The sequence below is a fragment of the Balaenoptera acutorostrata genome, chromosome 1 (assembly GCF_949987535.1).
Source record: "Balaenoptera acutorostrata chromosome 1, mBalAcu1.1, whole genome shotgun sequence".
Lineage (NCBI taxonomy): Eukaryota > Metazoa > Chordata > Mammalia > Artiodactyla > Balaenopteridae > Balaenoptera > Balaenoptera acutorostrata.
In genome coordinates, this window is record NC_080064.1 from 146,492,132 (window position 1) to 146,520,058 (window position 27,927).

A 27,927-nucleotide genomic window follows, 5' to 3' on the forward strand; every position below is an offset into this window, starting at 1 on the left:
CTCAGTAAACAACCACCCACTTCCCAAAGGCACTCATTCAGCCAGCTGACATTTGTTAATTACACAGTGTATGCCGGGCACTGGGGTCTCCCAAGTAGGGGGTCAGGGATGTGAGGAATTAAGGAATTCCCCTCTGCAAAGTCAGATGCAGGGGGAGCAGTATGAAAAATGAGGTTATGTGCCTTAGAGTTTCTCTCATCCCCCACCCTCAAACGCCATGAGTATCTGACACATTCTGGACGCTGAAAACAATTGATTCTCCCACTACGCTCGCCTTCCAGGATCTACCAGAGAGAAATACACACACACATAGTCTCAAAGCATGAAGCCAAAAGCAGTTTCTCTTGGTTCTGTCTTCCCTGTAGCACCAGCCTTTTCGCCTCTGACAGGCATTGATCTGATCAGCCAGCCCAGCCAGCCTCTGTGCTTCACCGTGGCTCTTGGGAACAGATTTTCTTTGTGATTTCCTAATGGTTTGGTAGTGAGAATAAGGGTGGGAATGATGAAGGGAGTGGAAGGGAGGGTCTGCCAGCCAAGGGGAAAGAGTTGATAACTATTCCCAGGGTTTTTCCTGCCAGCAGTGGAGCTGGAAGTTCAGATTTACTGCTGAGTTTTACAGGTTGTCAAACAAGGCAAAAGCCCAAGCTTCTGCCCAGAGGAAACCTGGGACCCAAGCTTGTTCTTTCCGAAATAGTAAGCCTGTTTCTCCCTGCAGAAGCTCGCTTGAAATCACAAGGCCAGCCAAGCTTGAAGGGTTTCCTAACCCCACCTCACTCCCGACTGCACCCCACACACATACACACATGCTGGTCCCCTGTAGCCCTGACTGGGAACTTTGGGAGCTTCCTTTAACCTCAAGCCACAGAGAAGTCAAGCTGCAGAGGAGACCGCAGGACCGCCCCTCATGTCCGCTCCCCAAGCTCTTGCAAGCAATGTCAGTGTCCAGTCCACTGCTCGTAGCTGGACTGAAGCCTGCACGTGGTTGCCTGGAGTTCTCTTACTTGGAAGCGAGAGTGGCGGGAAGGGACACATGAGTGATGGAGGGAAGAGGAAGACCGATTTGATAAAGGCTCATCAACAAATTGGAGGGAAATGAGTGAAACGAGACCACAGGTGCTCACACTCGGCCTGGCCCAGCGGATGACTGTAGAGGACGGGCGCTTCTCCTCAGGAGTCTCCTGGCCACTAGCACCCCTGCCACTGGCACTGCCCACCCACCATTTCCATCCCGAAAGCTCAAAGTCATCTGGTGGGGAGCATGAAGTTTTAACTTACTAGATTCACATCATGTTACCCACTCTCTGACAGAACCCAGCTTCCATTGGCCACTGCTCTCAGCCGGGTCCTTACCCTGTACTACCCTGCCATGTTTATTTTCCTACTCTGGTTCCTGCTCTCCCCTCAGGAAGACTCTCCCATTTCTCCTTATTACAGAAAATTGAACTTCCTTTGAGGTCCAGTTAAAACTGACCACTTGTATGAGACCTCGTCTTATGACCCAAGACGTGCCAATCTTTCCTGCCACAGAACTTCCCTTTCAGCAGAGGCCAGGTGTTGGGGGGTGGGGGGTAGAAGCCCTGAGAGGCTTGAGCCACAGAGAGTTGTGGTGTAAGACTAGGTCTCCAAGTGTAAGGTGAAGCCTAGAAACCAGGTCAAGTTCAAATACTTACTAAGAGCCGAGTTGCCGGTACTGAGGAAGGGTGAGCCCATGGCAGAGCCCGGAGCAGGCAGGTAGCAGGTCTGAAAGCTGTGATGGTCATGGAGGGAGTATTCAGGGAGAGAGTGGAGCATCTGTGTGCAAGGAGACGTGTAAAATAAATAAGCAACAAGGAGATAATGTACAGCACAGGGAATTATACCCATTATCTTGTAATAACTTATAATGGAGTACAATCTGCAAAAACACTGAATCACTATGCTGTACACCTGACACCAATACAATATTGTAAATCAACTATACTTCAAAAGGAAGAGAAAGAAAGGAAGGAGAGAAAGGTAGAGAAAGGAAGGGAGGGAGGAAGGAAGGAAGGAGGAAAGAAAGGGAAGGAAGGAAGAAGGAAGGAAAGAAGGAGGGATGGAGGGAGGAAGGAAGGAAGGAGGAAAGAAAGGGAAGGAAGGAAGAAGGAAGGAAAGAAGGAAGGAAGGGAGGAAGGAAGGGAGGGAAGTAGGGAGGGAGGAAGGAAGGAAGATGTGCGCCTAACTATACATTACAAACAATGTAGCATTATTTCTAACGGAAAAACAGAATGCACTCTTAATGCCCATCAAAAAGAGAATGGATAAACAGTAGTTTATTTTGTACCAACATGAATAAACCTCAAAAACAGAACAATGAGTGGAAAACATGCAGAGGATACAGTATGATGCCACTCATATAAAGTTTGAAAGCTTTCAAAATCATATCATATATTGTGCGTGAATGCCCTACATGTATAATAACGTGCATAGGAAAACATACATGGGAAAGACAAATACCAATTTCAAGAAAGGGAGGGGGGAGGGAGGGCAGGAAGTGGCACAGGGGAGGGTTAACAATGTTTCAGTCTTTTAAAAAATTAACTGAAGCAGATATGGGGAAATAGGGTGTGTGTTTGGAAAATATTCCCTATACTCTTTTGTGTGTTCAAAAAAAGACCTCATGCCAGTGACCAGCTGCAGCTGGTTTAGACTCAGAGGCTGCCGCCAGCCACGGATGAGACACCAGAGCTTTACCGGGAATGGACATCACTCCTCTCAGAGCTCTGGTAGCTTTGGAAATCTGTGCTTCATCTCATATATTTAGGTCCTCTTCTGCGGTTTTCTCACACAGAGGGCAGATCCCCTGAAGTCCCACAGCCCCTAGCAGTGAGCTGCGCATAGAACTGGACTGGACAAACTTTTTTTTTTTTAATTGAAGTATAGTTGATTTACAATGTTGTCTTAATTTCTGCTGTACAGCAACATGATTCAGTTATACATATATACATTCTTTATCATATTCTTTTCCATTATGGTTTATCACAGGATATTGAATATAGTTCCCTGTACCATGTAGTAGGACCTTGTTGTGTATCCATTCTGTATAAAATAGTTTGCATCTGCTAATCCCAAACTCCCAATCCATCCCTCCCCCATCTCCCTCCGCTTTGGTAACCACAAGTCTGTTCTCTAGAGCTGTGACTCTGTTTCTGTTTCGTAGATAGGTTCGTGTCGTATTTTAGATTCCACATGTAAGTGATATCGTATGGTATTTCGAAAAACGTTTTGTGGGCTGATTTCTCTCATCATTTTCTCCCTGAATGAAACTCTATCAATCACTTCATGTAATTCCCATTTGCATAACACACGCTGTCCACGTGCATCTCCGTCCAGGCTGCTCGGCCCACCTGGGGCCTCACACACGGCCCCTCAGACTTGCCCACGACCACTTCCCACAAGGCTCAGAAACCATGGTCTGCAGTCTAGAAAACGTTGAGGAAGAGGTTTAGCAGGTATGGAGTGACGCTGAAGGACGAGAGAGAATCCCACGTGCTGGAGGCGGGAACTTCCTAAGACGCAGTGAGTTGTTCAGCACAGTTCCAAACATCAGAGGAGAAAGGCCTGCCAGTAGCTCTCCTTCCAGAACTTGGTTCCTCCAAGAGTTTTATGGCTCAAACAAATGGCGTTAACAGGGGATAAATGCTAGGAGTGAGTAGGACTTGAGGATCACACACACACACACACACACACACACACACACGCACAAATAAAAGAGAAGGCATCACTTGGACAAACGTCATCGGTTCATTCTAAGACAAGCTTTCATTAACGGTCGACTCTGGGGGGGGTCTCAACAGGGGCTGCACATTAGGTCACATGGGGAGCTTTTCAGACCACCAGTGTCCAGACCTCAGGTCACTTAAGTCAGGATTTCTGGGAGGAGGGCTGGGCATTTTTAAGCATCTCCCCAGGCCACTGTGAGACACAGGGAGGGTCCCGGGGCTATTTGTCTACCTAGCATGCCACTGAGATGGGCACCAGCAAACAAAGCTGGACAGAATAAACCCTGCTCCCAGGGAGCTACAGAATAGTAGGGCGTGGGTCTGTACACACACTCCAAGGGGCTGTGAGAGCCCAGCAAAGGAAGCACTCAACTCTGCTACCAATCTCGATGGTGAGAATGAGCCAGGAAAGGCGGGGAGTGAGGAGGACCCCCGGTGACACATGAAGGTGAGTCTCTCGTGTTGATGGGACAAGAGAATGAATCAAGCCCTAGAAGACGAAGAGCTCAGGCTAGGGAAAGGCCTCAAGGGTTCATCTGGTGTCCAGACACGATTTTGCTCAAGCCATTCCAAGGAAAGAGAATTTCGTGAACCCACCCATCCTGGGCAGGAGGTTTAGCCCTCATCGCTGACCTCAGGCAGAAGCCTAAACCTGCTCCTACCTTGTGGTGTTCCTCACCCAGCTGCCCTCAGCCCTCAGTACACCCCTGGCTCTGGGAGATGCCTTCAGGATAAAACACAGCATCTAGGGAATGAGTTCCTTTGCCCCAAATTGACAAACCTCAGGGAAGGCAGATTCCACCCCCAGAAAAGCAGGGTCCCTGGTTGCAAGGGACTGAGGGCAGTGGCTTCTCATCCTCTCTGCAGCATCTCTCAGCTGAATAAAAAGAACAGGATTTACACACCCAGGACGTTCCATGGGGTGGAGCTAGAGTGGGGTGATGGGTGGTGTTATAATGATTAAAATTGAGGCTGCAGTGGTTGAATGCCTGGTGAGTTTGGGAATTGCCAGCTGGGATGTTACCCAAGATATATGCATCCCCCCATGTGGGTCAGACGGGCTCACGGCTGGAATTTCAAGCACTTGCTCCAATTGTTCCCGGAGTTCTGGTCATTGATATGCTCGGCGCTTGGTCACTGACCTGACGCAGGGTTCTTGTGGTTTGCTCTCATATCTGGGACTGAGAGCCTTGAATACAAGCAACGCAGACAGGATCCAATAAAAAGCAGTTGTAAAGACTGACCTGCCACCACCCTGCTTCCCAGGGCCCCAGCTGTGGGGTGAGGCTGCCGGGAGGGAGGGATGCTGGCTGGTTTCCCCACAGTCCTTTTGTGTCAGCTGAAGGCTCCCCTGAACACTTCCCGTCTGCTACAAACCAAGGCTGGGGCCCACAGGGATACGAGTCTCCCATGATCAGACTGGAATACAAATGGAGTCGCCAATTTAAAGATCAGGTTAGATGGCGTGGAACGGGAGGGGCACACAAGGAGAAACTCCTTTCCAAAGCTCCGTCATTCTACATGTGAAAATTCAAGTCACTAACAAGGCTCTGTCTGTTTTCGCTTCCCACCCCCTCTTCCCAGGCCCTTGCCCAAAAAAGGAGAAAAGGAAGCTTTAAATCGTCACCCTAAATCCTCTTTTATCCTTGACATAATCTGCCAGGATTTGTGCCCCTGCCAATGCAGTGGGATTCTGGTGCCCCAGGGGCCCCTTTGACTCCTGACAGGGCCCACAAACATCTCCCCATTCCCACCCCTCCTCCCCCCAGCACACAATTGGAAGGAAAAAGCTTGAAGATTTTCCAAAATATAAGTAAATAGTGTCATCGGGGTAAGTAGGAGGACCTGGGTAAGCAAATCTCTTCACATACTGAAACCTGGTCATAGTCAGAGTTGAGTTCCCTCCCTCAAGTCCCAGATGAGATGAGCTTCTTAGCAGAAGCTGAGTCTACCAAACACTGGCAGAGTCCACGTCATTGGGGGGAAGTGTGACATCAAAGCCATCAACTGGTCCCCAACTGATCCATCCTCCTAATGGTCACTGCCACATGTGGAACAGAGACTAAATGTTCTCTCACATATTCCTCCAGATAACCCCTCTAAAGTAAGCCCTGTTCTCTCATTTTACAGTTGGGGAAACTGAGCCTCAGAGAGATTGAGTAACTTGCCCAAGGTCACACAGCAGTATGTGGTAGAACCAGGATCAGGTCATCTGACCCAGAGGCCTGGCTTATAACCATTCGGCCATAGTGCCACCGACATGTGTGCCTTGGGTCAGCATGCCATGTCATCTCAGTCTGGTCATATTCTTTGCCTGGGCCACCATTGAGCCAACTTCTCGAACTTCTTTCCAGTATGCTCTCACCTGGCCTTCCTTCAGCTGAAACAGGCACCCTAAATGTGTCTCTCCTGGACCGAATCCACAAAGTACTCCTCACTAGTGGACATATGCTGCTGTGAGCACATGAACGGGACCCCAGGCAGCCCTTCCCTCGCAGCACCTACCACAGGGGGTTCCTTGCTTTTCTTCCCTCCTTCCTGCCTTCCTCTCTCTCTCTCCCTCTCTGCCTTCCCAAGCTTTCGGCTAGCGTTTCCAGCGTTTCTACATGCCAGCTAGATGAGCCACCAGAGTCGGCACTGGTCATTCAAAGGAGGTCTTATAAATTCCATCCTCTTCCCCCAAGAGACCATTCCTGACAGACCTGTCCCCATGACAGGGTCACTGTAGCATTCTCAGGGCCCTACCAGCTGAGAGGGTCCCACAGCTCTCAGCAGACGACCGCCTTTTGTCAAAGGCATTTTGTGAAGGACTTAATGCGTTGTCACTGAATTTGTTTACCATTGCTACATGACTTATTGGGCTAAGGGGCAATGAAGGCAGGCATCCCGTATAGCCACCTCTGCACAGCACCTCCAGAGTACTCAATTCTTGCTGCTGACTGGCTGAGCCAGGTGGCCACTGAGTGCACGTGACAACTAGCAGCCAATCAGCACTCCCCACACCTTTTTAAAAAGATTCACATGTGTTTAATGTGTATAAAGCCAAGAAAAAGACAGTCCCAAATTCGATAGCAGTATTCTGTACAATTCATACGGTGGGGTTGAGAGGGAAGGTGAAGAGGCTGTAGAACAGACACCCCAACATGTACAAAAATAACTTAATAGCAACTCCCACCTACAAGGAAGACATAGCTCTTTTTCCAGCCACCCGGTCCGAGTGAGGGGACATATCACAGAAAACCCAGCACGGCGGGAGCTAACCCATAGGGGCCCAAGGGGCCGGTGGGGGTGAGGAGGGGCAGTAGTCCTAGGGGAGGGACTATGAGGAGATCCTGAGGCGGTTGTTGGCTGAGCGAAAGCTCAGCAGCTTGTCCACCATGGGCGGGCATAGAAGAGCTGACTTGCCAGACTCTTGGGGCGGCTGTGCTTCTCCAGGAGATTCAGGCAGTACTTGTGGAAATCCGGCTTCTAGTCGATGTAGGTCACAGCTACCATGCTGGGCACAGGATGAGTTTGCTGTGGTCCTGGAAGACGTCGCAGGATGCAGGATGATGGTGCTGTGCTTGCAGAATCAGGTAGGCAGGTAGGGTTGTTGGACTAGTTCATCACCTTCCCGTGGGTACCCACCTTCAGCAAGTGTTCACTCATGTAGTTTTGGAAGTACTTGGAGAGTGATCTTCACGGAGGAGTTGGGATGGGAACTCACGGCGAGGGAGAACTCTGCACCACCGTGCTCTATGAACCACAGACTGTCACCAAGGCACCAGAGGATGAGGTGAGTCCAACCATCGGAGAACACCCCCGACACTTTGCTACACGGCTGATGCCCGAGGCTGCACTTGTCCCAATCGTCCCCCACTTGCTGACTCAGAAGATGGGGGTGCCGGAGGGATCCTCAGCCTCCTCTTGCCTCACCAGCCCGTCTCAGAGGGCCTGGAGGCATTCACGCTATGCAGCCGCTATAACATGTCACCAAGGTGGCACTCTCTGGTCTCCTGGACCACTGGTCCCTCTTTTCCCCAGGGAGTCTTGGGCATAGAGTTCTCTAGGCCTTTATTTAGGACTATGAGAGTCTTCCTGTTGCTGGGATCCAGGCTTCTGGGAGCGATTGAATACCTTGATGGAATGGTGGGGCAGGTAATGGGAGATGGGCTGGGATGTAGCCAGAAGTAAAGGACTCGTCTTGAGCTGCTCATGAATGATCAGGTGAGCAGTGGGACCTGTCTGCGGCATCTTCTGGAAGAGGGAGGTGGCCACGGGGTTGATGTGCTTGGGGATCCTGCATTCCTTCTTCTTGATCCAGAAGTCGGTCAGTTTTAGGCAAGAGATCTCAAAAGGTGATCTACCCACCGACAAGGTATATATCAACATGATGCACCCAATAGGCCCCCCGTCCACCAGGAAACGGTGCCCTTTCTTGCTCAGAGCCTCAAGAGCTACGTATTTAGACAGGGTTTTCTTCTTCTGTTCCCCATCATATTCACCTTTGGTTGCCGGGCCAGATCCCCTATTTTCACCTCCAGATCGTCATTCAGGAAGAGTTTGCCCAGCCTGAGGTCCCGGTGAATAACCTGGTTTGGGTGCAGGTACCGGCAGCCGAGGACCACGTGCTGCAGGTAGCGGCGGACCTCGGGCTGGGTCGTCGCCTTCCTCCGCCGGTGCGGCTCCAGGGGAGATCTTCGGCGGCAGCAGCGCCCCAGCACCACCAACATGAAGTTCGTGTCCACGTGCACCTACGACTCCGTGCTGGTGGGCGAGAGGGCAATGAACAGACATCTCCAAGGACATCTTCTCCTTCCGGTGCGGCCTGAGCAGCCGCGACTCAGGCAGGATCTTGCGGCCAAGCGCCTCCTCTTGGCGTCCTCATCCTGTCAGAGATCTCAAGGCACTTGGCGAAGCCGCCCCTCCCGCAGGAAGCGGCCCGGCAGGCAGCACCGCCGACCGCGCGGCTCCACTAGGACCTCCGGGATCTCTTTTGCCTGCTGGATGGCGGTCGGGGGCCCTGGGAGCCACAACTCCAGAGATCCCGGCTTTCCCCGGTGGGCTGGTGCCCGCGCCAGCGTCTCTGCAGCGCCGCCGCGCTCGTGTTCCTGGAGTTGCTGGGCAGACGCAGCAGGGTCCTGGCAGAGGTTTGACACCGCTCCGCTGCTCCCCGAATCAAATGCTGCACCGGGCCTGTTGCAAAAGCCTCTCTTTTCTCTCTCTCTCTCTCTCTCTCTTTTTTTATCACACCGTGGAGGAAGAAGCGGGGCAGGAGTGGCTCAGGTCCTCCAGGTACCCTGGGCGGCCCCGCCCCACGCGAAGCCTCCAGCCCCAGGACTGGGTTTATTTCCTCGGGCAGAGGGGAAGTGTAGGGAAGGTGGCTTTATCAGATTAAGTCTCACTAGTGAAAATGCTCAGTCTCCCAGCCTCTGTGAGCAAGGCGAGCAGCCTCCTGTGTACACAGTGGTTTCCAGGCTGGTAGGTGGTTGTTTTTCCTCCAACCCTTGGCTAGCTCGGCCTCTCACCCGAGGGCTGTGGTTTGGGGAATGTTTTGACTTGAAACATTCAGGCCCCTGGTGGTATTTGGAGTTGTGAGACCCTTCTGTGCTAAAAGGAAAAATGAATGGTCTATTTAGAAACTGCTAACAATTCACAGTATAAAGAACAGGCAACAATTCTGCTGCTGACAGGCTGGTTTTCTAAGGGTAGTCCCTGGGGAACTGGCTGGGTGGCAATCATGGCCCCTACTCTGGATACTTCATCTGGAAGACCCCCTGCTAGTGGTGGCAATGCTTCCAGAAAGCCTCTGCCCTGGAATCCCTCAATCCCTTCCCAGAACACGCTCTCCTGGGGCCTGTGGTGTGCTTGGGCTGTGAATGAGACCACTTTTCCTAAATCCGATGAACTTTGCTCTTGACAAAGGAGGGAAGGGTGGTTATTTGGGAATGCCTGAAACAGCTTCTCTTGGGTTTGAGTTGTGAGATTTTACCTATCACAGACGTAGACAGAGTTCCCCTGAAAGAGGAAACTGCCTTTCCTCTCAAGGACAAAACACATATCCCGGGTGTTTCTGTCACCAGAGTGATGCTTCTTTCCATTGCATCCTAGACTCAGAAGAGAAGGTGAGAATCACAGGCTTCGAAATAAACACTCAACCTAATTAAAAACTGAACAGTTTTCTAAAATACCAAAGCTTGCTTCAAAGCTTGACCAAATTAGGGATGGTGTTCATCTAATTTATCAAAATGAATTCCTTTATAGATACAAGTAATCCCAATCAAACCCCTGATAGGCTTTTGTGTAAAAATTCACAAACTGATTCTGAAGTTTATATAGAAATGCGGAGGATCTAGAATAGCAGAAACAATTTTGAAAAAGAAGAATGAAATTGGAAAACTAACACTACCTGATTTGAAGACGATTTTTAAGCTACAAAAATAAAGACAATATGGATTTGGACACACACACACATAGCATAGGCATACAAGTATAGAAAGATAGATTAATGGAACAATATAAGAGTCCAGATGTGGGCCCACATGTGTAGTGTCAACTGATTTTAGACAAAGGTGTCAAGGTAGTTTGATGGGGGTAATTTGATGCCTTTTTAATGCATTGTGTTGGTATATGATTGGACATTCATATGCCTAAAACTAACCTTGACCCTTACTTCAAACCACATACAAAAATTGACTTGAAACGGATCATAGTAGTAATGCAAGAACTAAAATTATAAAGCTTCTGGAAGAAAAATAGAAGATAAAACCTTGTGACCTTGAACTAAATAAAGATTTTTAGCTATGCACAAACACAAATCATACATCATAAAAATAAAAATTGATAAATTAGATTTCATCAAAATTTTAAACTCCTGCTTTTCAAAAGATAGTGTTAAGAAAAATGGAAAGACAAGGCACAGACTGTGATAAAATATGTGTAAAACACTCAGCCCATGGGGGTGCAAAATGGTACCCAGTTTGCAGTTTTTTAAAAAGTTAAGCATCCCCGTATCACAGCACCCAGCAATCCCATTCTAAGGTACTTATCCAAGAGAAAGGAAAGCATACGTCCACAAAAAGACGTGTACTCTTAATGTTCATAGAAGCTCTATTCATAATCACCGAAAAGTAGAAACCATTCAAATGCCCATCAATTGACGAATGGTTTAACAAATTGTGGTATCTTTGGTATAAATTGGTAAAAAAAAAAGGTGATAAACGGACAACTACTGAAACTGATACATGTAGCTGTATGGATGAATCTCAAAAGTATTATGCTAAGTGAAAGAAGTCAATCACAAATGACCACATATCAAATGACCATTTATATGGCATAATGGAAAAGTCAAAATTGTAGAGACAGAAAGATCAGTGGTTACAAAGGGCTCGGAGAGGAGGGAAATGGCAAAGGGACATGAGCGTACTTTTTGGAGCAATAGCAAAATGTTATAGCATATATGCTATTGTAATAGCAATAGCAAAATAGCAAAATATTCTGTATATTGATTGTAATGGTGGTTACACGACTATATACCTTTGTAAGAACTCCTTGAACATATATTGAACACTTTGAAAGGGTGAATTTTATGATATAGAATTATACCTCAATAAATCTAATTTTTAAAAAATGAAATTCCCAAACCAGTTTTGATTAATAGAAGCTCATTAATTTGGATCCCCCTTATCCCTATTTAGTAACAATTTATACCCACAGGAGCCAGAGTTGATACTTGCTCCATCTAAAATGGATGTTTTAAACGTTTAGTATCCTACTAGCAGGAAAGAGGGGGGAACTCAAATTTGTAGGATGTTACCGTGTGCCAGGCAGACATCATGCTAGGCATTTTGCGTGTGATTTTATTTGGTTCTTGTTATGGGCTGAATTGTGTTCCCCAAAATTGATATGTGGAATGTGTGCCTTTTAAATTCGGCCTCACAAAAAATTCAGGTGAGCTGAGCTGGCCTGAGAGAAACCATCAGCTTGGCCAAGGAAGGGAACCACTGAGTGGAACCAGAAAATGAAGCAGAGGAGACAATTCTGTGAAGAATCAAGTAGTGCTTTTGGGTTTGAGAGGCCAGTGCTTATCCGCACAGAGATATCCAGTGAGCAGCCAGGAGCCTGGAGGAAGCGACGTCAGACCACGACGACAAGGTGACCCTGGGGGCTCAGCCTGCTCCTCCATTGCCTCCTTGTCGCCTCCCCACCAATCGACAGGCGTGCTGATGTTACCTTCTAAATAGTTCTTGACTCTTTTCCTGCCTGCCTGCCTGCCGTGCACAACTCCAGGCCCTCGGCCCCTCCTCCTTAGATCACTGCCTTCCGTCAGCTCGCCCCTGACTATCTCTGCCCCTTTAAATCCCCCCATCACACCGTCACCAGCGTCTTATCCGAAATGAAATTCCTAGGATCTCCCTTTCCTGTTTAAAGCCTGTCGCACGCCTGTCTCCCTCTCATTCTTCACCCCTGGGCACAAGTGTCCCCTCCTCCAGGATGTGGTCCCTGATGCCCCCGGATCAGCCGGGGGACCCCTGTGCGCTTAGATCTCACGTGCATCCTGCCTGACCACACGGAGGCTTCGTTACCTAGGGGTAAGTGTTCCTCCCCCAGAGCCCGGGAGCCCCTCGGGCTGCAACCAGACCTGACATCTCCACCCTCAGCACCTCTCCCAGTGCCTGGGGCACACGGGTGTGGCACTCGCCTTGGGAGGGAAGGAAGGAGGCGGAGAAAAAGCAAAGAGGGCCGGATACCAATCTTGAAAACTGTCTGCGTGTGGTGGAGGAATTGTCACAGTTCCCACGTCCTACCTGAGGGGGCTCAGCTTGCTGCAGAGGCAGGAGAACTTGGGGCTAACTCCTGGCTTGGCCTCCTCCTAGCTCTTTGGCCTTTGTCAGGCTGCCTAAACTCTGTGGGTCTCAGTGTTCTCTTCTAAATAAAGAGGTAGGACCAGATGAACGCCACAGTCCCTTTAGCTCTGGAGCAAAGGACACCACGGGTCACCAGCCACAGGAGCCTTGGCCCCATCTCAGCACTCAGCAACTGACCACCCAGAACCTCCTGCATCTGCCCTGCACCCTCCTGCCTGGTCTTCTGACCTCCCTCTCCCCAAGCTGCAGGGAGCCCACGGCGGAGTCATTAGAAAGCAGTGACAGTCACAGCCTTGCCCGTGGACCCCACCAACAGCTTCCACGGGGGATTAAAGTCATGTGGCTTCTCTTCCAAGTTTAACCAGCTGTTGTCTGGGGCTGGGCTTCCCTTCTCATAAACTGCTGAAGCCCAGATGGCCATGTCTTTGGATCTTCTTTATTGTCTCCTTTTAAACCTCATTAAATTCCTCTTTCCACCTACTGCTGGAGAGGATTCTGCCAGGCCTTGGGGAAGCACTGCCCTCCTCCCACAGGTAGCCCCTCCTCCCCGCCTCGTTGGGCAACAGCCTCTGTGAATAAGGAAGCGCTGGTGGGCTCAGGCTGGGCATCGTGTGGCACTTGTGGTGTCCTTGGGCCCTGCGCCACTGTGGAGAGATGGGGTGAAGGACACAGCCTCTCTCCTCACAGTCTAGTAGGAAACACAGGTAAGAAATAGCTACTGAGAAGGATGGAGATAAATGACAGGAGAACACATCCCACTCCTTCATGAATTCTATTTTTTTATCTCCCGATAGAATCTAAGCTCCACAAGGGCAGGGACCTTGTCTTACTCACCACTGGATTTCCTGCACCTAACACTGCAACTGCCACATAGCAGACCTTCAAGAAATACCTGTTGGTTGAATGAATGAACGTCATGTTCCTTGCCATATCCCCAGCTCCCAGCACAGCACTTAGTTCAGTAAATTCTTGATAAAAGAACAAATCAATGAGGGAGTGTCAGAGCAGGGCTTTAAAGGATGAATAAGAGTTAACCAAAACAAAGGACATCAAAAGAAAGGGGCAGGAGATTCCAAGGGCAGAAAGGATAACATTTACAAAGGCAAGTGCAAATGTGCAGTTTTCACGGAACAGCAGCTTGTTGGAAGTAATCCAACATTTGACCTGAAAATAAATTTAACTAAAATTCTGCAAAAGAGTAGCAGAAGACCACCTAGGTGTTCTTTTTTTAAAATGTTGAACATTTGGGGAACAGTTTAATAAACTGCCATATGACACAGGGGAGTGTTGTACAGCCGTTACCACGATTCAGATGGCCATTTTTTGTGTGTTTCTGAATAATACATAAAGTGAGCAGCAGAATTCAATAAAGCCTGTACATCACGACTGCCTTGTAGCCAAATCAACAGTTGCATTTGGCTGCTGGACATTGTAACTTTTCAAAATGTTTGTATATTTCAACATATTGTCAATGTTTTGAAATAGACAAAAGGGGGGTGCAATAAACAGTAAAGGCCCACAGTCTCCTCCTAGTGCCAAGTCCCAGGGAACACATTCCAGGTGAGGAGAGGGATTCTATTTACATTTCTTTCCCTTCTACCACCAACTTATCAGCTTTAGATCATTAAAAAGTCACAGGGCCATTGTGTTTCTATTATATTGATCACAACTTTTTTTGTTTGCAAGTGACAGAAACTGAATTCAAACTAGCTCAAGCAAAAGAAGTAGCAAGTGCAGAAGCGGGTTCTTTCTATGTTTCTGTGTGTATGTGTATCTATCTATCTATCTATCTATCTATATCTATCATCATTTATCTACAGTCTGTCTATCTAGGGTTTTCTTCCTTCAAGAATAGCCTCATTTTCTCCTACTATAAATAGCTTCCTCTTTGCAGTCAAGGAAGCATGTTTCTTTGGATCCATCCACATAAAAATCCCAGGAAAAGCCTTTGATGAGTTCTGCTTGGATCACATGCCCACTCCAGACCAGTCCCTGTGACTAGTGACCAACCCGGGTCAAGTGTCCTCCCATGATGAAGAGCACCTTGACTGACAGATCCAGGAAAATAAGAGAAGCGTTCTCCCAAAGGAAGAGATGCTGAGGAAAATCAAACCACACGTCACCCCACGGCAGCCTTGCAGGTGTCCCCGGCAGCCAGGTGTCATGTGTGGGTGGACACGCTGACATCATATCCTCATTCAGCGTAGGAGAAGGTAAACTTTGCATATGCGTTTTTCATTTCTTACTGTAACCTCTTTTCTGGGTCTCAGTTTCTTCACCCGTAAAGTGTGTACGTTGGGCTAAATTCACCTTTAAAAGTCCGTTGCGAATATGACCTTCTAGTACTTCTGAGATATTTACACTTAGAGTCTTGCTAACATCTGAATAATGGAAATGTCTGTTTCCTTGGTTGATTGATTCATGAGGTAGTTTTGGATATTTTAACTTTGTTGTTGTCAGTCATTTAAAACAAAAAACTTAATCTGTTATTCTGCAAAGAAATCTAATCTTCCCAAAGAGCATTTTTCAGTCTCTTTCAGAATCTCAATTATTCGGATCATCATCTTTGAAAGAAAGAGATATTTGGGGGTGAAGTACTTTAGATCCATCCTGATTTTTAATTCTTAGGCCCAAACATTTTATTATTTCTAATCTATCCTGGAAGCTGCAGGAAGGGAAATCATTGCTCCCTTAGATTATCTGGAGCCCCCTTGACCTTGGTAGAGAATAGTATTCCAGGAGGGGAGGTCTCTGAGCCTGAAACAGTGGCTGTGTTATATTTACTGAGTATCCATCATGTGCTTACGAAGTGCAAGGAAATCGAAATCGCTGATGCATCAGCCCTTCACAGTGGTGTGGGACTCTGTGCCTCTTCCAAGCCTATCCATCTGCCCTACTCCCACCCCCACCAAACCTGGGCCAGAGCAGGACAGGTGTAGAAAAGAGGGCACAAAGAAGGAAAATGACTTCCAGTCAAGCGCTAGATGGTAAAACTTGAAATTAAAACCCAAGCCTTCTGATTTCCTCTCTAGTTCTCCTTCAACATGATCCTCCTCTGTCTCACCTTCACCTCCAGCCACATTCAGAGCCTCCTTCTCCAAGGCTTAAAACCAAGCCCGACCCTTCCTCACCCTCGGCTCCCAAGACCTGCTTAGTAGCGCCGCGACCCTGACCACCTGCCATGCTGGGCCTTTCAGCCTTGCCTCCCACGAACATCTTGAGTGGGCAGCGTCACTTCCAGGCATCTGCTGTGTTTGCAGAGAAAGCCCTTTCCTTAACCCAAGCCTAATAATCCAAAGTCTCACTCCCCGAGGGATCTTCCAACAGCCAAGCCTTTGTTTAATTGTGGAGACTGCCCCCACCCCGAGGTGTGTCTCAGTTCTGTCTGAGGCTCCCCACATACAGTCCCACTGCCCTGCACACAATGGAAGACCTGTGGCTTTCTTTCACAACCCTGAGGATGTGACAGCGGATGCTGGGGCCGCCTGCCAGCCCCTGGGGCTGTGGAAGCTTCCGCTGGCTGGCTGGGGTGACTGGCAAGGTCAGCATCCGGGCCGATCCTGGACCACAGGGGCTGCCACCTGTTTGGTGTTTCCTAGATCACTGGCTCAGGGAAGGGGTGACCTGACTTCTCCCAGAACCTCCCCCTCACATCCAGCAGAACCTTATTCCTCAAAGATCACAGCTTTCTTCAATGGGCTTGAGTGGCCACAACCTGATAGAGCAACAGAAACTTTCCAACTTGAGAAGAACCCCCAATTGTCCTCCCATTCATTCTTCTGAAGAGACTAGTACAAACCATAGCTAACTGTCCATTTCATAATTTTTTTTTTCTTTCATAAAAATATTTATTGGACTCACTAGATTCTTGGCAAATTAATGAAGCTGACATGCTTTTTCAGAACCTTCATTTTCCTCACGTCTCAAAGCCCATCATAAATGGTCCCTCATCCAGGAAGCCTCTCCTAGAGTTTCTATTTTAATTCAATTTCATAGGACATAGAACCCTCAAGGGTTTGCTGCTCACCTCTGTCTTCTCCAGTCAGGCCTTGCCTTGGTGACTGGTACTGCAGCTAACTCTGTTATCACTAGACTAGACTTGGACGGAAACATCCAGAAGCAGAGTTTCGAATTCTCCACTCCTCATGCAGACGCCCCCAACCCATCAGCCTTTTGAAGCCCATTCCTTCCCACAGGACATCTCTACCCTCAGTCACAGAGTACTTCGCCAAGAAACCCAGTCTCTCTTTGTCCTGCTGACTCTGGCCTTCTGAACGTGATAACCAGATTAGTCTTAACGAAACACCGTGATGGTGCCTTGCACTGACTCAGAAGCATGCATTAGTTTTCTACTGTTCATAGAATTTTGTCAGTCGTTCATCAAGGATTTGTTGAGCACCTACTATACTAATTACTCTGCAAGACCCTGGGGATATAAAAGTGAGCAAAATATAATTGCAGTCTAGATGGGAAGACAAAAATAGGTAAGGAAAACAATAAGTACATTTGGTGCTCTGCCAGGCACACAGAATAGGAGCATCTAGGCTGGCCTAGGAGGGCTTTGTCAGGCAAGGTGGAGGTAAGACAGATAACCTGAATAAAACCTCCCTTACCTGCGTTCTGTGTCCTTCCATCCTCCAAGCTGTCCCCACTAAGAGTGTCTGCTCTGAGCATGCCACCCTGCCACCAACTTAAACACGTTGGCCCCCCTGCCTTCCTCCTTCTTCCTCTAGTCTAAATGGTTTCTCCTGGTGTGGAACTTAAATCTACAACTAAATGGTGAATTCCAGCAGAGCAGGACAGGCAGTCTTTGAGCCAAGTTCAGCTCCATGGTCTGCAGAGGACTGGTTTCAGTGCTTGGAGTAAGTACTCTGGCAGAGACAGTCAGTGCTACAGCCAGGCGATGGTTGCCCAGCTAAAGATGGCATTTCCTCACCAATCAGAGGGCATGTAAAAGTGGAACGGAGGTGCACCGCTTCCGGGTCTGGACCTTAATGATGCTCATGCTCTCCTCCACGCCCTCATCCCTCTTCTCCTGGCTGACATCCACATGTGGCTGTGGCCCTGCCTTGATCAAGACCTTCAAAAGAAATCAATATCCTGGTCCTTAAGCCGTTGTATTGTTGGCTCTCTTCGTTGGAGGCTTACCACACCTAATACAATTGCCAGCACACCGACTTTCAGGTTCCACTGCAAGCATGGAAAATCTAGCAATGCTATGCCTGCAATCTTGCAGGGCTACAGTCAGCAGGCCATGAGCCCCAGCCAGGCGCAGACCCCACAGTGCCCAGTGAGGCTGAGAGCTGGTGCCCCTACCATCGCCCTTGAACTCTTGCTTTTCTGCCCCTTTACTCTTCCCCGTGAACTGCCTGATTCTCGCAGGCACATTTGCAGAAGCATTTGAGCCTCAGAGCAGAACATGATTCAGAGAGTCCTGTGGCTGATGATCCATTTGCCTGGCTCTTCTCTCAGGAGTTTGTCCTGTTTTAAAATCTAAACCAGTTATCTCACCCCTGTTTTAGGACCTGGATCAGACCCAATGCCTCCCCCACAACAAATATTCTATAATATCCCCTTTATGTTCCTTAAATTAAATTAATATTATCCACCTACATACGATTCTAAAAATCAGTATAATGCCCTAATGGAATGTAAAGGCAAAATAAAACCAAAGTCGCTTAGGATAACATCAGATGTGTTTCAATATGTAAAGGTTTGGTGCGACTGCGTCAGGAGCCAGCAGGAAGTAGTCAGATCCTCCCGTGCGGAAATCTGACAGCTGCAGACGCAGACCGGCACAGGCATGTGGTTTTGGTAACAAATACCACAAGTGTCATTGCCATCAGGGATCTGATTCTTCCGAAAGATGAACAACTCTTGGTAAAGCCCCAAACAAAACAAAAGTCTGTCTTTCCTTGATTTTCCACAGCCGTTAAAACATGAAACAAATACTCTTTATGTGGATGAGTGAAATGGAGTTCAGGTTTACTCTCAGACCATTCCAAACACATCCTCCGCTGAGAATACACAGAGGGGCCCCAAGTCGTCATGCAGGGCAGGGGCAGTTCTTGGCTGGGGACACCAGCCAGAGCGTTTCAGCCTGTCCAGCATCTCTGCCCTTTCCCACTAAATGGTAAGATCATCCCAGGCCGCTGTTAATTAAGATAGCCAAATACACTCGGGCATTTCCAAAGGTCCCCTTCCAGCAGTTCTTTCCCCATGAGAACCGCTGCTTCAAACCCAGAAGATGCACAGAGAGGCAACGGCGATGTCGAAGCAAATATGAATAGGAATAGAGGCATCGCCTCATCTTGATTTTCTGTGACTCTCTGGACTTGGTAGGCTTGTGTTCAGCAAAGCCACGGGCGACGGTCAGAAAGGACTGTGCTGGGACCCGCGGTGAGTGCGCTGCTTTTCCCTCTTTGACTCGGGAGAAGAGGGGGAGGTGGCCGCTTTCTCCCTGATCCCCTGGAAACGAGGCAAGACAAGCTCTCCCTCCTCGTTTCTGTGTTGAAAAAGGAGGTATAAATAAAGCGAGAGTCCGAAACTGAATGAAATCCAGTTCTCCCATCCCTCTCATCTCCTGCCTATTAATAGCCTCTTGGAACGAGTCACATTTGAGACGTTTATTCACCGCCTCTGAGAGCGCGTTCACCTAAAATAGTTCCCGGGCCATTTTTCTCGGCTGCTGTGATGGTGTACAGCCCAGAGGGACACCGTTTCTCAAAGAAATGTGCGTTCAAGCCGGTTCCACCCGGCCTGAGGTGGAGCCCAGAGTCAAAACACCAATCTCTCCTCACAAACTTAGAAAACATGGCATATGAACGCTTCATCCTCTGGACCCTTCCCCAGGCACCAGCCTCTTGGCTTCTCATTGAAGAAACCCCCTACTTTCTCCTCAGGCCTTGGTGTTGTCTAAGCTCTTATATGGCTCCCAATGGCCTTCTGGACAAGTGCTGCGGTGGTTACAGATGTGTGCAATGGAGGAACAGTGACAGAGAGAAAGTGAGCAAGGTGTACCTCTTCTCAGGACCCTCCTTGGTCCTCAGATCCGATCCCCTCTGAGCAAATGCCTCACTTTCCTCATTTCATGCCATTCCACCCCCTCATTTCCTCGTCTGTCCAAAACCATCTTTAACTGTCTGATGGGGAAGGATCTGACCTGACAGGACAATTAAATATTAATACCGTGATTGAAGAGCCTGTGTGCAAATCAATTAAAAATAGGACATGTGGAGCTGAGACGTTTTCAATCTATTTTTTTCTTTCTGTCAGGAAAGCTGTGGAGCTCAGACGCCGGTGCCCTGGGGCTGGGATGGATCCCAGAGAGCACCTACACCTTCTGCCGGTTGGGTACCCAGCCACCACCCTCCTCGCCTGGGGCAGGTGAAGGGGCTGATGTGGCCTTTCTCCTGCCAGGAGGACGAGCAGGGACTTGAGCGCAGATCACCCCCTCCGTCCGTCTCCTCCAGGACCAGATGCCGCTCTCTCTGGCTCCCATCCCGTGCCAGCTTTCATCAGATGTTTGGCATTATTTGCTAGTTTTGTTTACACCTTGTTCTAGAAGGTGAGGGAATACATTAAGGGCAGGAACTGTCCTCTTCATCTTTCCATGCAGATCCCCCACCCCCCAGTCCCTGGAATCTGGTGCACAACTAATAATTGTTTGTGAAAAGAATCAGGAGGGCAGAAATCTGCCACTTTGTTACTACTTCCCGTTTCCAGCGGTAAATCTGTTGCATAACAATTAAAAGCTCAATTCTTCTACTTTCTTCCAAGTCGACTTGAGGTGGCATATGAGTGACAATATAGCGTACTCTGAGAAAGTCCAGAACAAATGAGGATTTATTTCTGTAAAAAAGAAGAGAGGACAGCTCCTTCCAGACCCCTGACACAATGTGGTTCTTAGGTAGATGGACCCCAAAATAAATTCATCGCCAAATAAGATCAGAAAAGGCATCAAGATCCATTGCAAAATAAAGGCTCTGGGACATTCTGTGGTCAAGAAATCCACTTAACATCCTTTAATTTGGCATTTCCCAAATTTTGTTTTGTGGACATGTGTTAACATCCTGTAGAACCAGGCAAAGGCTGGCCCAGCAGATCTCTAAGTTCCCTTTCAGCTCAAGTATCCCATAGTTTTAGGTCTTTAAAAGGCAACAGTAGGAACAAGGAATTTGAAGTCAGAACACTTAAGCTTGATTTCAAGCACTGCCTCTCATTAACTGAAAAACCTGGATAAAGTCAGTCTCTCAGAACCTCAGTCTTCTTATCTGTGAAATGGGGATAATGATGGTATCTGTACCATTATGCTGCTTTGAGGATCACATTAGGTAACTAATGTATGCTAAAGCAATTTATAAACTGGACATGGCAGATATATATCAGCTATTACTATTATAAATTAAGAACGAAACAGAACTAGAAGTTGAACCTGAACAATTTCTTATCACCTAGTCACCTGCTGGAAACTGGTTTCCGACAGCCCTGACTGCTCTTAATACTTCGGAGTAAAGACACATATTTTTTTAAATGGAGCAAATCCCTTGAATTCTTTCTTTTTCTTTTTCAGATCAATACTTTCAACATCATTTCAATTTAGTATCTGTGCCAGGAAAGGAAAGAAATTAAAAACAAACAGTGATTTGTTCTTCTATGCAGTGACCCTCCAGTTGAGTGAGTTTGGGGCTTTTCATTCAATGCCAAATGCTGGTGGTCAAATTAAAAACAGAGTACAAGACAAAGAAGACACTGATAGAGAAGAAATTCATTGCAGAGAACCAAATTCCACTACAGCAAATTCAATACAGACAGTCCTAAGACACAGTTCTTCAGCGGGAAAAAAGTGTCCTGCTGCTTTCAGAACAGCTCTCTTCCCGGGTAGAAGGAATGTTGCTTTTTCACACCTCGTGCTGGTACCTGGTGAGAGTCATCCTGGCCCAGACAACACTTTCCTGTCTTCTGCACATAATAAATCGTATAAATTTATGCCATGAAAAAAAAAAATCACATCCCAAATTCTTCCACCTTGTTTGTTTATTTTCCTTCTTGGTCTTTACTCAAAACATGACTCTTGGCCAATTCAAACCTATTTGTGCAATGTGTTTAGTTTTTTAAAGAATTGTTTCTTTAATGATACAATGAAGTTGAAGGTCCAGTATTGAGTCTGCATGATGCAACTTTCTAACTGATTTTTTTCTGTGAGACTATTTCAGATTCTGATTGAATCACTGACTTAACATTGAAGGATATTCTCAGACGGGCTGGTTCTCAGCAGCAACTGGAATTCCTCAGAGAAAACGTTACAATTGTTAAGAAATGAAATAGCTCTCCTCCCAGGGCAAGATGTGGCCCTGCAGGTACAAAATGATGGCATCAGGATTGGGAAAAAATGGTTTCCTGCATTTTATTTGATTTATGGTGTAAAATCAAAAGCCCAGGTTCTGCATTTCTAAAATGTTCTGGTTGATGAAATTCTGCTCATAACTTTTTTTCCTTTCAATTTTATGAAAAATGTGATGCATTAGCACAGGGGAGAAAATGTAACCTCTCAATATTGCTGAAACCCAGGAAGGTTTCATTCAGCAGTGCCTGTTTTTGTGAACTTGGACAAATCTCTCCAAAATAGATAAGTTCCACTGGTAAACTGTTTAGAGATGAATTCTCTGAAAAAAAATGCAAGGATATTCTGCTGTTTCATCACTTGCTGATTTTCCCCCACTGAATTTCATATCCTATTTTTAAACTGTTTCACCTTAAGATGACAAAGCAGAGCTTTGAAAATAATATGGAGTCCATTATTTTAATTTGCTTATTAAAGTAACTTGTCTCTTAATTCGCATTAGATTCAAAAAAGAATGCTGGTATGTATGCTTAGTCCTTTATGTTTATTTTCCAGTCAATTCTTATGATTTTATAATATAATTTTTATTTTCCCATTTTTCAAACGAGGAACCTCAGTTTTTGAGAGTTTAACTCTTTAGCCCAAAGATGTGCGGTAACAACAGCCTTGGTATTGAACCCAGTGCTGTCTGATTCTACAGCCTATGTCCCCCCTCTGTACCTCATACTGACTTTCTCACAGCTAACAATACATCGAATTCTGGAACAGAAAGGAACCTCAGAGATCATTTGCAGAAAACTCCATTTTATGTGAGGAATTGGAGCCCAGAGACATGAAATGATTTGCTCAAATTCACGTAGTTATTTACGGGATAAGAGCCATTACTTCTCAGCACCTTCTGACTTTTCTTTCAGAATTTTTCTTGCACAGTAAGCACTCAGTGTGAGCTTTTGTTGGGATTTCCCTTCCCAAATGAAACTAGCTTTATTGTATTATATTATATACATATATATAATACATATATATACATACACACAAATGATAAAAACAGCATTCATGCTTGAGGATCTGTTTCTACACATAACATTTCTGATGCCAAATGTGTGGGTTTTCCACACCAAGCAATGCTCCAGTTCTCTGTGGAGACCAACAAGGTATCCTCCAATTTAATTCAATTCTGACACTAACTTCCTGGAGTGAGTGCAGACCCCAGAGGTCAAGGGCTCAGTCCCACCAGACTCCCCCCCATACCCCTGCTTCAAATGCTAGTCACAACTAGTAGGTCCCCAGGTTACCCGCACTTCTATCTGACTTGGCTACAAATCACGGGTTCCCATGACCCCTTCCTCCTCAGGTTTGAAAAATTTGCCGGTAATAAATGGCTCTCAGAACTCAGCGGAACAGTTTACTTACTATTACCAGTTTATTACAAGGCTATTACAAAGGATACAAATGAACATCCAGATGAAGAGATACATAGGGCAAGGTCTGGAAGGGTCCAGAACACAGGAGCTTCTTCTGACCCTACAGAGTTTGGGGTGTATCACCCTCCTGGCATATGGATGCTTCTGCAACCCAGAAGCTCTCTGAACCCCATTTTCTTTGGCCGTGTCGCACGGCTTGTGGGATCTTAGTTCCCCGACCACGGATTGAACCCGGGCCCCAGCAGTGAAAGCCAAGGCTTAACCACTGGACCGCCAGGGAATTCCCCTGGATCCCATTGTTTAGGATTTTTATGGAGGTTGTATTACTTATGCACAATTGATTAAATCATTGGCAATTGGTGATTAACTCAATTCCCAGCCCCTGTCTCCTCCTAGGAGGTTAGAGGTGAGCCAGTGATCTGTGAATCCTTCCAGCACACAGACCCTACACCTCTGATCCTTGTGACATGTTGGAAGAGAGCTTGCTGTGTGCATCCATTCTTCATCTCCTTCCCACAGCCTTCTCCTTGGGCAAGGATTTCTCTCCAGCTGTGAGCTTCTTATTCACTTACACTAATAGGTCCTTGTCACTCTGGTTGACAACTGTCCCCATCTCCTGCACTTTAATCCTCTAATCCAGTTATTTCTGTTTTAGGAGCATAAACAAAACTCTTCTGCTTTGCCCTTTTGGTTCCCCATTGCTTATGCTTCCCTATTCCTCCTTCCAGTTAAAGCAAGAGAAATCAGACCAGGATCTCAGCTCATGTTAATCCCTTTCCATTTTTGCAAAATCGACTAATGCTACACGAGCCCTCAGAAGCATTTTCTTCAGGGCTCCACCACTTTGAGAAGCAGCAAAGCTTGTCTTTGTGTTGTCCCTACCAGTGGTGTGCTGCTAAAATACATACATAGGGAAAGAAACAAACAAATAACCCTGATTTGTAGCTTTTGCTGATTTCCAGTTTCTGTGGTGTAAATACTCCCCTCGTGACAGATTTCGAGCAACCAGTGGTTTTATAACCTTTACCACCAGCCTGAAAATTTCCTGAGTATTTAACAATTAGCTTTTGAGAGCATATAAGGGCTGGCTCCAGCACATCACTGGCAGGGCTGCCCTCCAATTCTCCAGGGCACCCCAGTGAATGCTCACCTTGTTCTCCTTGCATTGTCATTGACTGACACAATTCTATCATTACTGAGCACTCACCATGGCCCACACTCTCCTGGGGACATTGTGTACCTGATCTCATTTAATCCTCACAAAATCAACTATCCCTAGCTCCACTTCGTATGTCATGGTTACTGCTGGGAGAATATCACCCTCCACTTGGCCTGAGTGAGAAGTGAACATAGGACACTACACCTGTTAGGTAAAGCAGCACACCCCTCACAGAAATATATTTTTTAACAAATGAGTTCTTTTAAACATAATGTTTTTCCATTACAAAAGTAATGAGCCACTTTGTAAAGAAAATTGGAAAGCAACTATTCATTCTCATATATTTTAAGAATTATTTGGTGTCATGATAGTGTTCATGATACATTGCATTTTAAATGTGGGATATAGTACAGTAGCATGCAATATGATACCAATTCTGTAAAAAAAAAAAAAAAAAAATATATATATATATATATATATATATATATATATATATATATATATATATAAACGAAATACCAGAAATAAAGAAAAAAGAAAAAATGTCTTAACAGTAGTCATCTCTGAACAGTGGGAAGTAAAGATTTTTCTTATTTTCTTTTTTACAGTTTCTGTATTTTCCATAATTAATGCATCAACATGTATCACAATTTTAATGAGAAAAATATAATACGTATGATTTTAATTTGGACAATATAAAAATGAAATGAATTGAGACAATTGTTCTCTTCTGACTTGAAAATCTTTCCATTCTGATTTAAGGTAATGTTTTTGCAAGAGACTTAATTTAAAAGAAATAGCACCAATGAGCATGGGCTCTGTAGTTCTCTGCCCAGGGAGGTATCGGGGACTCTCTCTAGGCCTTAACCTCAAGGAACTCTCCCATGTGCCTTTTTATATTATCTCTAATTTTCACAAAAACCCTGAAAGATGAATATGGTTAATCCCATGTTAGAAATGATGAAACTAAGAAACTCATTCTCCACGAGGACAGGTGTTGTCTCAAATATCATGTCGCCACAGAAAGCATCTTTGTATGGGAGGCCTAATGGTCAAGAGCATGGCCTTCCACCAGGCAGCGTCAAGTTCTAGGCCCGGCACTGGTACTCTCGGGTATGTCTCCATGGGCAAGATGTTGAACTAAGCTTCCGTTTCTCATAAAATAAAGATTAAAAGATAATTTCCCTTAAAGGGTTGTTGTGAGAATTAAATGACATATTGTTCAAAGCCCTTAGCACGATGGTTAGCTAGGTTAGCTACAGGCTGTCGCAGCACTGAGGTTGGAACATGGATATATCTGGCTACAAAGTCCACAGTCTCCACTCTGCAAAACTTCTTTTCTCCAGCAGGACTCCTCTTCTCTGTGAGGGTTTTGTTTTTTTTCATCCAGGTCAGGGAACTTTGCCTTGCTTCCAGCATAGCAACCCCAACCATCACCAGGCCCTATTTTTGTCTATGTGAGGTAAGGTGTTTGCCGGGGACCTGGGGCGGGGGGCTGGGGGCTGGGAACCTGGGGAGCTGGGAAGCTGGGGAGCTGGGGAGCTGGGGAGCTGGGGAGCTGGGGACTGGGGAGCTGGGGAGCTGGGGACTGGGGAGCTGGGGAGCTGGGGACTGGGGAGTTGGGGACTGGGGGCTGGGGAGCTGGGGAGCTGGGGATTGGGGGCTGGGGAGCTGGGGACTGGGGAGCTGGGGAGCTGGGGACTGGGGACCTGGGGAGCTGGGGACTGGGGAGCTGGGGAGCTGGGGGCTGGGGAGCTGGGGACTGGGGGCTGGGGAGCTGGGGAGCTGGGGTCTGGGGAGCTGGGGACTGGGGAGCTGGGGAGCTGGGGACTGGGGAGCTGGGGAGCTGGGGGCTGGGGAGCTGGGGAGCTGGGGAGCTGGGGAGCTGGGGGCTGGGGAGCTGGGGAGCTGGGGGGCTGGGGAGCTGGGGAGCTGGGGAGCTGGGGGCTGGGGAGCTGGGGAGCTGGGGGGCTGGGGAGCTGGGGAGCTGGGGGGCTGGGGAGCTGGGGAGCTGGGGGGCTGGGGAGCTGGGGAGCTGGGGGCTGGGGAGCTTGGGCCTGGGGAGCTGGGGAGCTGGGGGGCTGGGGAGCTGGGGAGCTGGGGAGCTGGGGGCTGGGGAGCTGGAGAGCTGGGGGGCTGGGGAGCTGGGGAGCTGGGGAGCTGGGGGCTGGGGAGCTTGGGGCTGGGGAGCTGGGGAGCTGGGGGGCTGGGGAGCTGGGGAGCTGGGGAGCTTGGGGCTGGGGAGCTGGAGAGCTGGGGAGCTGGGGAGCTGGGGACTGGGGAGCTGGGGAGCTGGGGGGCTGGGGAGCTAGGGAGCTGGGGGCTGGGGAGCTTGGGGCTGGGGAGCTGGGGAGCTGGGGGGCTGGGGAGCTGGGGGCTGGGGAGCTGGAGAGCTGGAGGGCTGGGGAGCTGGGGAGCTGGGGAGCCGGGGGCTGGGGAGCTTGGGGCTGGGGAGCTGGAGAGCTGGGGGGCTGGGGAGCTGGCGAGCTGGGGAGCCAGGGGCTGGGGAGCTTGGGGCTGGGGAGCTGGGGAGCTGGGGGGCTGGGGAGCTGGGGAGCTGGGGAGCTTGGGGCTGGGGAGCTGGAGAGCTGGGGGGCTGGGGAGCTGGGGAGCTTGGGGCTGGGGAGCTGGAGAGCTGGGGGGCTGGGGAGCTGGGGGCTGGGAGCTGAGGAGCTGGGGGCTGGGGGGCTGGGGAGCTGGGGAGCTGGGGGCTGGGGAGCTGGGGGCTGGGAGCTGAGGAGCTGGGGGCTGGGGGGCTGGGGAGCTGGGGGCTGGGGATCTGGGAGCTGGGGGCCTGGGGAGCTGGAGAGCTGGGGAGCTGGGGAGCTGGGGACTGGGGAGCTGTGGACTGGGGAGCTGGGGAGCTGGGGACTGGGGGCTGGGGAGCTGGGGAGCTGGGGAACTGGGGGCTGGGGACTGGGGAGCTGGGGAGCTGGGGAGCTGGGGAGCTGGGGAGCTGGGGGGCTGGGGCGCTGGGGAGCTGGGGGGCTGGGGAGCTGGGGAGCTGGGAGCTGGGGATGGGGGAGCTGGGGGGCTGGGGAGCTGGGGAGCTGGGGAGCTGGGGAGCTGGGGAGATGGGGGGCTGGGGAGCTGGGGAGCTGGGAGCTGGGGAGAAGGGGAGCTGGGGAGCTGGGGAGCTGGGAGCTGGGGACTGGGGAGCTGGGGACTGGGGAGCTGGGGACCTGGGAGCTGGGGACTGGGGAGCTGGGGACTGGGGAGCTGGGGAGCTGGGAGCTGGGGACTGGGGAGCTGCGGAGCTGGGGAGCTGGGGAGCTGGGGAGCTGGGGGTCTGGGGAGCTGGGGGGCTGGGGAGCTGGGGAGCTGGGAGCTGGGGACCGGGGAGCTGGGGGGCTGGGGAGCTGGGAGGTGGGGAGCTGGGAGCTGGGGAGCTGGGGAGCTGGGGAGCTGGGAGCTG

At 48.6% G+C, this 27,927-nt stretch overlaps 1 protein-coding gene and 1 pseudogene across 2 annotated transcripts in view; both read right to left on the bottom strand.

The window, feature by feature from the left end:
• EDEM3 (ER degradation enhancing alpha-mannosidase like protein 3) overlaps positions 1-27,927 on the bottom strand; it is a 422,356-nt gene that overhangs the window by 268,480 nt on the left and 125,949 nt on the right. The gene's annotated exons all lie outside the window — the stretch shown is intronic.
• On the bottom strand, positions 6,992-8,622 carry LOC130705039 (serine/threonine-protein kinase PLK1-like; annotated as a pseudogene).